At 41.3% G+C, this 9,127-nt stretch overlaps 1 pseudogene; it reads left to right on the top strand.

Moving 5' to 3' along the window:
• Nucleotides 1–602: 602 nt before the first annotated feature.
• On the top strand, nucleotides 603–1,956 carry LOC106583973 (general transcription factor II-I repeat domain-containing protein 2-like; annotated as a pseudogene).
• The last annotated feature ends 7,171 nt before the right edge of the window (nucleotides 1,957–9,127 follow it).

The raw sequence follows: 9,127 nt of genomic DNA, 5'->3' as shown, positions 1-9,127 counted from the left end.
CTTCTGACACTATATTAATGAGTCATCTCGCAGTGTTTGTGATGATACCCTGATGAAGACAGCTTGGCTGTCGAAACGTTGGATATTACATTTTTGCATCTGAGCTTCTAGAGCAGGGGTGTCAAACGTCCGGCCCGCGGGCCGGATCAGGCCTGTAAAGGGGTTTAATCCGGCCCGCGAGATGATTTTGTAAAGTATAAAAATGAGCTGCAATTTTTCAATAAAATAAACTGCTGTTCCAATTGCGTCCACTGGATGGCGCAATAGCAATTGTGTTAAGCAAGCAAACTGTTTATACCGGAGCAGAGCAAGTAGGTCAAGCAAGTGCAGCCAGTCCGGATGAGCTACTTTGTTTTGCCCGCGATATTTATTACGGCTTCTACTTTTAACATTATGTGCTTTGGCACCCTCATTGCCCCAATATGTCTCTGTCAAAAAAGAGAAAAGTGGACACAGAGTGCAGTGTTCCAAGAAAAATGGTCATCCTCCTATTTATTCACGGAATTGAATGGGAAAGCTGTATGTTTGGTGTGTTCACAGCATGTTGCAGTGCTGAAAGAGTATAACCTTCGTCGCCACTATGTGTCTTCATGCCGACAAATATGACAACTTTCAAGGACAGCGGAGAAGAGAGAAGGTGAATGAACTGTTGGCAGGTCTGAAGAAACAGCAGTCTGTGTTTACTCACAGCCGAGACATCAGTGACGCTGCAGTGAAAGCTAGCTACCTCATTGCTAATGAAATCGCAGTGGCTTCAAAACCATTTAGTGAGGGTGAATTTGTAAAAACATGCATGATGAAGGTCAGCGGAGATTGTGTGCCCTGAAAAGCGCCAGGCTTTTGCAAATATCAGCCTGACAAGAAACACAGTTGCAGACAGGATTTCCGATCTTTCAGTGGATTTGGACAGCCAGTTGAAGCAAAAAGTAAAGTCATTTATTGGGTTTTCAGTTGCAATTGATGAAAGCACGGACATTACAGATGTTGCACAGCTGGCCATTTTCATCCGCGGAGTTGATGACACATTGACCGTCACCGAGGAGTTCGTGGAGTTGGTGCCGATGACATATACAAGGACAGCAGCTGATATTTTCACCGCACTCGCGGCGCGCTGGACAGGGTCGGAGTGGACTGGTCCCGCGCTGTCAGCCTGGCTACAGATGGTGCGCTCTCAATGATTGGGAAAAAAGCAGGCGTTGTGACAAAGTTCAGAGAGAAAGTGCAATCTGCAAATGGAGGACGTGATTTTTGGACTTTCCACTGTATTTTGCACCAGGAGGCTTTGTGTTGCAAGTCATTAAAGATGGATAACGTCATGAAGGTGGTCATCCAAACTGTTAATTTCATCCGATCCAGAAGCCTGAATCACCGTCAGTTTGACAGCCTTCTCAGAGAGAAAGACCACATCTATGGCCTGCCATACCACACTGAGGTAAGATGGTTAAGCCGAGGTGCTGTGCTTAGGCGTTTCTTTGATTTACGAGAAGAAATTGAACAGTTCATGGAAGAAAAGGGCAAACCAGTGTTAGAATTTCATTCCGCAGAATGGATGCAGGACCTTGCATTTATGGTGGATGTTACAGAGCACCTGGAATAACTTGAACAAACAGCTGCAAGGGCGCAACAAAGTCGTCACGCAGTATTATGACAGCATACGTTCTTTCAAGTTGAAGCTGTCATTGTGGGAGACGCAACTCGCCGGTGGTGATGCAGCTCACTTCCCCTGTCTGAAAAATGTGTGCGCGACCCAACATGAAGCGGTTCAAAGATAAAATAACGGGACTGTTACGGGAGTTTGAGCAACGCTTTCAGATTTTTGGTGAACTGGAGAAAGACTTCAACGTTTTTTGCTCGCCATTCACCGTGAATCCCTCTGATCTGCCCGTCAGCATCCAACTTGAAATAATAGACTTGCAGTGTGACTCGGATATGAAGGGCAAATTTGCCGCAGCTGGCTTGGACACATTTTATCAGAATCTCTTGCTAGGTTACCCCAACTTGACAGCCCTCGCTGGAAAACTGTTGTGCATGTTTGGAACCACATATCTTTGTGAGCAAGTTCTCTGTAATGAGCATAAATAAAACAAAGCTGCGCTCAAGGCTCACACACAAGCACTTGAATCACATCCTGAAGTTGGCTGCCACTCAGGATGTGACACCTGATATTGATGCGCTGGTGAAAGCTAAAAGATGCCAGGTATCAGGAGTCAAATAAACTATGCAACCCCACTTAAAGTGCTGCATGAGACACACTGATATAGTTCTGTGATCTATTTCTGTGAATCACTGAGGCATTGTGTGTTTGTGTGTTCTTTTTCTTTAGAATTTTCAAATAAACTTGAGGTGTTTTATGATTAATAGTGATGTTGTGCTTGTACTATTGTGGACACACTGTCCTCAGGCTCCAGCTTTATGTTTTATGTTGATTGTATTAAAACAAAGAGAACAATTTGAAGTTGTTGTTTTTAAGTTATATATACCATGATTTTACCGGTCCGGCCCACTTGGGAATAGATTTTCCTCCATGTGGCCCCTGAGCTAAAATGAGTTTGACACCCCTGTTCTAGAGTGTGCGGCTCTCCCTTATTTTCAAGTTTTCTACTCCGCTAGCCAGCACCTCGCCTTAATAGGTGTGCGTTTCTTTTTCTTCTAGATTGTTCTGTTACCCAGTAAACAGCACCCTACCGACAAAAAAGCTCTAAAACGATGCCGAATGATAATTATTTTCCTGACACTGGTCACAGACCCATACAAGATTACTTGGAATATAGCCAAAGGGAGCGTGACAAGATCATTGTTTCGGAGTCCCTTTTTGACATGCCGGGAGGTAATTCTGACCTCTCGAAAGAACTGTTACATTTATCTAAGCGCCAGACGAGAACACATCTACATATAGTCACTCTTAGTGATTACGTAGGGTCAAGGCATTATTCCACGGGGACTCAGGTGGCAAAAAGAGCCATCATTGGGACAGCGCACAGATGATTTCTGTGAGCGCTGGTGTGCCATCCTGAACAAATGCTCTATTGATTTGATGACATTAATTGTTGACCAGTTGAAAAAGGATTTTAGTGAAATGGATAATACGATTAAAGACAAACGCACAGCTCTACAAATAGCTGTTAATGATGATGGCATATTCAATGAACTGATGAAAACTAACCAAGCGCTCCAGGACAAGTTGTCTACAGAAATAAAGGAACTTAAAATCAAGAAATTCAACCAAGACAAAAAAGATGAGGCCGAGGATAAAGTCTACTTCTGGAGAAACCCTGACAGAGGAGGTCCTGCTCCTCCTCTCCATGGCAGACGCAGGAGGGATGACGCTTACTTCCATCCACCCCCGTCTGACCAACACTCTACAACTAGCGCCTCATCGTCTTCCAGTGGCAGTTTTTTATTCAACGAGAGACTGGGCCAACGGAAGGGCGCAGGTGGCCGCAGGCACACGCATCGACGAGATGCCGCACCCGACGGGGTAAGAAGAAACGACTATCAGAGGCAGAGGAGACTGTTCACACGGTCCCAGAACCCACGGGACTGAGTGTCTTTAATTTATCAAGCAAGATATTGAGCCCTGCTCATGTCTCTTTGCTTAATAAAGGGTTATCTTTTGTGCCTACAACACAGTGTAACGATTTTGATGTTAAGGTAGACATGTTCAAGTTTTTTAGAAATATCCGTTTAAGGGAATACTTTAGCTCCCCTAATCCTGACATTTCTATTGAACCAGTAGGTTACTCACCTCTACATACTCCGACTCCTTTTAGAAGCAAGAGTTATTTTATACCTCCAGCCAATCGCAATCACTCTATCGAGACATATGGCAGACTTGTTGAAAAAGATGTTGCTCATCTCCTTCAGAACAGACAGGAGTACAAATCTTTCCATAATTTACCTAAGGATGAAAAACAAGCTTTGCTTGATTTACAATCCGATACGTCAGTCCTTATTCGTCCTGCTGATAAGGGTGGGTCGGTTGTACTCATGGATAGGACAGCTTACGTAAATGAGTGTCATAGACAGCTGCTTGACAACACCTTTTACAAGAAACTCAGAAGTGACCCTACTTCCCAATTTCAGAATACTATCTTTACTGTCCTAGATGGGTATTTCAATTCTGGTCAGATAACCAAAAAAGAACATGACTTTCTGGCTATTCAACACCCTAAAATTGCCACTTTTTATACTTTGCCGAAATTACACAAGAATGTTACAAAACCTCCAGGGCGCCCTATTGTAGCGGGCATTGATGCAGTAACGGCCCCTCTATCTACTTTTGTTGACTTTTTTATTACACCATGCGCAGAACAGCTCCCCTCCTTTGTAAAGGACACCAGCAGTATGATCTCTATCATTGAATCTCTTGATCCTCTCCTTGAGAATACCTTGTTAGTTACTTTTTATGTTGAGTCGTTATACACAAATATTCCACATGAGGGCGGTATTGAAGCCATGGAACATTTTCTTCTGCAACATGACCCTAATGAACTACCTTCCAGTGCCTGCATTATAACATTGGCTGAAATAGTATCACACGTAACTATTTCATGTTTCTAAATTATTTCTTTATTCAGACGAAGGGTACTGCTATGGGATCCCCCATGGCTCCTAACTATGCTAATTTGTATGTGGGTTACATGGAGAAACAGTCCATTTTCAACCCTCTCAAAAATGTTTTCTTGCCTAACATCATTATTTGGAAACGGTATATTGATGATAGTTTTGTTCTATGGAGGGGTGATGCAGAACAGCTCCAGGCATTCCATGCTTGTCTTAACTCCTGTTCTGAACATTTGAGATTTACTATGCAATCTGATACACGTCAAATCAGTTTTCTTGATCTTCTGATCATGTGTGAAAATAATGTTCTATATACTGATCTTTACAGGAAACCTACTGATTGTAACAGTTTGTTGAGGGCTGATAGGTGTCACCCACTTCCCTTGAAAAATAGTTTGCCCTACAGCCAATTCTGTCGAATCAAAAGAATTTGTAAAAAACAATCAGATTTCGACAGAAATATGGCTGAGACGCACAGGAAGTTCAAGGAGAGGGGGTACAAAAATGATCAGATTAATATTGCCATTGAGAAAATTCAAAACAAAACATGACCTTTTTCAAGGTCAGTCTCGCAAAAAGACGCATTCTTGCGTTCTAACTACCTGCTATTCAAAGCGCTCTGAACAAATTAAGGGAATCGTTCTCAAACATTGGCACATTCTAAAATCCGATGATAGTCTCGGTAATGTGTTTTCGGACCTTTCCTTGGTCGTATTCTCGCGGGGCAGAAATCTCAGAGACCAATTGGTACACTCTGATTTACCACCACAAGATATTCCTGAACAACGTCTATTTGCGCCCCTACTGGATGGAAATTACAAGTGTAATGGCTGTACTCAATGCAATGGCACTTATAAATGTAGATCCTTCAAACACCCACAAACAGGGAAATCGATCCCAATCAAAGGTGTTATCACGTGCTCCACTAAGGCAGTTATTTATCTTATAACTTGTCCTTGTGGTAAAAATTATGTGGGTAAAACAAAGCGTGAATTAAAAGTACATATCTCAGAGCATCGTAGCATCATTAGGTGCAAAAACTTGACTTACCCAGTTGCGGCCCACTTTATGGAAGCAAACCACTCGATTTTGTCTCTGCGTTATATTGGCATCGAACATGTCACACTCCCTAGGAGAGGGGGTGACCTTGATAATTTATTGTTAAAATGAGAGGCTGCCTGGATCTTTAATTTAAAGACCCTTGCTCCCTTTGGTCTCAGCGTAGACTTTGATCTGAATCCATTCTTGTGATTTTTGTGACTTTGCCATTGTTTGTAGGCTTGTGTAGTCTAAAGTGTATCTATGATCGTATGCTATCCATTTGTTCTTATGTATGCCATTTTTATATTTCAGAGTTAACTATTCTACTTAACTTCTATGGGCTAGGTGGGACGCTTGCGTCCCACCTACTCAACAGCCAGTGTAATCCCGTGGCGCGTTATTCAAATTCCTCAAAAATGCTAAAACTTCAATTTTTCAAACATATGATTATTTTACACCATTTTAAAGACAAGACTCTCATTAATCTAACCACATTGTCCGATTTCAAAAAGGCTTTACAACGAAAGCAAAACATTAGATTATGTCAGCAGAGTACCCAGCCAGAAATAATCAGACACCCATTTTTCAAGCTAGCATATAATGTCACAAAAACCCAGAAGACAACTAAATGCAGCACTAACCTTTGATGATCTTCATCAGATGACACACCTAGGACATAATGTTATACAATACATGCATGTTTTGTTCAATCAAGTTCATATTTATATCAAAAACCAGCTTTTTACATTAGCATGTGACATTCAGAACTAGCATACCCCCCGCAAACCTCTGGTGAATTTACTAAATTACTCACGATAAACGTTCACAAAAAACATAACAATTATTTTAAGAATTATAGATACAGAACTCCTTTGTGCAATCGAGGTGTCCGATTTTAAAATAGCTTTTCGGTGAAAGCACATTTTGCAATATTCTAAGTACATAGCCCAGCCATCAAGGCTAGCTATTTAGACACCCACCAAGTTTAGCCCTGACCAAACTCCGATTTAGTATTACAAAAGTTTGATTACCTTTGTTGTCTTCGTCAGAATGCACTCCCAGGACTGCTACTTCAATAACAAATGTTGGTTTGGTTCAAAATAATCCATTGTTATATCCAAATAGCGGCGTTTTGTTCGTGCGTTCAAGACACTATCCGAAGTGTAAATAAGGGTCACGAGCATGGCGCAATTCGTGACAAAAAAATTCTAAATATTCCATTAACGTACTTCGAAGCATGTCAACCGCTGTTTAAAATCCATTTTTATGCCATTTTTCTCGTAAAAAAGCGATAATATTCCGACCGGGAATCTGCATTTAGGTAAACAGACGAAAGAAAACAAGGAATGGGGTCGACGCGGGCACGCGCCTGAGTCTCACAGTATTGTAACCAGCCACTACCCAAACGCGCTACTTTTTTTCAGCCAGAGCCTGCAAAGCCACGATTCAGCTTTTTGCCGCCTTCTGAGAGCCCATGGGAGCCGTAGGAAGTGTCACGTAACAGCAGAGATCCTCTGTAATGGATAGAGATAATCAAGAAGGGCAAGAAATTGTCAGACAGGCCACTTCCTGCATGGAATCTTCTCAGGTTTTGGCCTGCCATATGAGTTCTGTTATACTCACAGACACCATTCAAACAGTTTTAGAAACTTTAGGGTGTTTTCTATCCAAAGCCAATAATTATATGCATATTCTAGTTACTGGGCAGGAGTAGTAACCAGATTAAATCGGGTAAGTTTTTTATCCAGCCGTGTCAATACTGCCCCCTAGCCCTAACAGGTTATAGAGACATACCCCAAGAGACTTGTGGCTGCAAAAGGTGGCTCTACAAAGTATTGACTTTGGGGGGGGGGGTAAATAGTTACGCAAGCTCAAATTCATTTTTTTCTTCTTATTTCTGGTTTGTTTCACAAAAAAATGATTTGCATCTTCAAAGTGGTAGGCATGTTGTGTAAATCAAATGATACAACCCTCCCAAAAAAATCAATTTTAATTCCAGTTTATGAGTCAATAAAATAGGAAAAATGCCAAGTTTGGTGAATACTTTCTCAAACCACTGTAGGCTAGACTCCCAGTACTACTTTAGTGTGCCTTTTACATGAGCTCCCCTTTGGTTTCATGCTGGAGCCCACAATATGGTGGCCAGCCACCTAAGGTGAAGCCCCCGAGCCTATAGTTGTTATACTGTTACTTTTCTTCTTAACACTTTATTCAACAAATTAATTAACTATTTAATGATAATCAGTAGGACTTTTTTTCACAACTCATGGATTTTATAGATTTTATAGATTACACTCTACTTCTATCACTAATAATTAAGCTCTGTGCTTACCTTGCCTCAATGTCTTCAAACTTCTAATACATCAATCAACTCCTGCTCTGTTTTCCCCAGCATCATCTCCCTTTCCCTCTCTTTTACACTGATATTGGTGACATTTCAGGAAACTAGGCGTATGTTGCGGGTCCCTACTTCACAGGAGAGCCGTTTGAACGTAAACTTTTTTTTGAATAAAATTGCCTTCTCGAACATGTGAACTTTCATGTGCCTTAATAACAAACTTCTATGCCATCTGTAAATATAAATACAATTGTTCAATTACGAGCCTAGTTAGTTTAGCCAAAGAAAAAGTGAGCAACCTTCCTGCTAGCCATGATTCGATGAGATAATGAATGGGATGGACATGGCAAGAGATGAGTTTGGATTGGTGTGCCATATAGCACGCTTCTGTCTATTTGAGTGGGTCAGTGTGTCTAGGTAAACCTGTATAACGCGGCTTTAAAAAAAATGTATTTTGTATTTAAACTGCATAAGTGTTGCTCTCCACTTTCTGGAGGACTGAGTTTTGAAATCAGTAGAATTCGAGTATGAAAGCTAAAGAGATGGAAAAAACACCTGTCTCCAGATTACATCTTAAAACTAAGGGCAACTATGGCATCCGTGACAAAAAGGGAGAAGCGTCCAGCCATGTATACGGGTAAGATACGTAGTCAACCTAGCTACATTTTCAGATATATCACGTTTCTTATTTTGACAGAGAGCCATTTGCTTGGCTAGCTATAGCCTAATGTTAGTTAGCTAACATTGAACCTGGTTGTTTAGATACCTGCAATTTCATGCAGGGTAGTAACATCATGAGTTGTGATTAGGCTTCATTGTTTACCTAGCTAGCTAATGTTAACTGGCTGGCTCGCTAGCTAATGATACGTTTATGTCCTTATTATTCATATCTCAGGGCCATTTTCTTAGCTGGTTATAGCCTAAATGTTAGCTAGCTAACATTGAACCTGGTTAGTTAGCTATCTGCAGATGCATGCAGGGTAGTAACGTCATGAGTTGGGATTATGCTTCATTATTTACCTTGCTAGCGAGCTACATGTCTAAACAAAATACTCCACTATGCAAGTAACCATTTTGGGGGCATTCGTAAATTCAGTTTGGCAATCTACTCCGATTTCAGAGCACTCTCATCTGAGTGTGCCAGAGAGTGCAGAATAACTGATGAATTTATGAACGCTCAACACC

This window comes from Salmo salar, chromosome ssa23, assembly GCF_905237065.1.
Source record: "Salmo salar chromosome ssa23, Ssal_v3.1, whole genome shotgun sequence".
NCBI lineage: Eukaryota > Metazoa > Chordata > Actinopteri > Salmoniformes > Salmonidae > Salmo > Salmo salar.
This window is presented reverse-complemented; position numbering and strand designations above follow the sequence as displayed.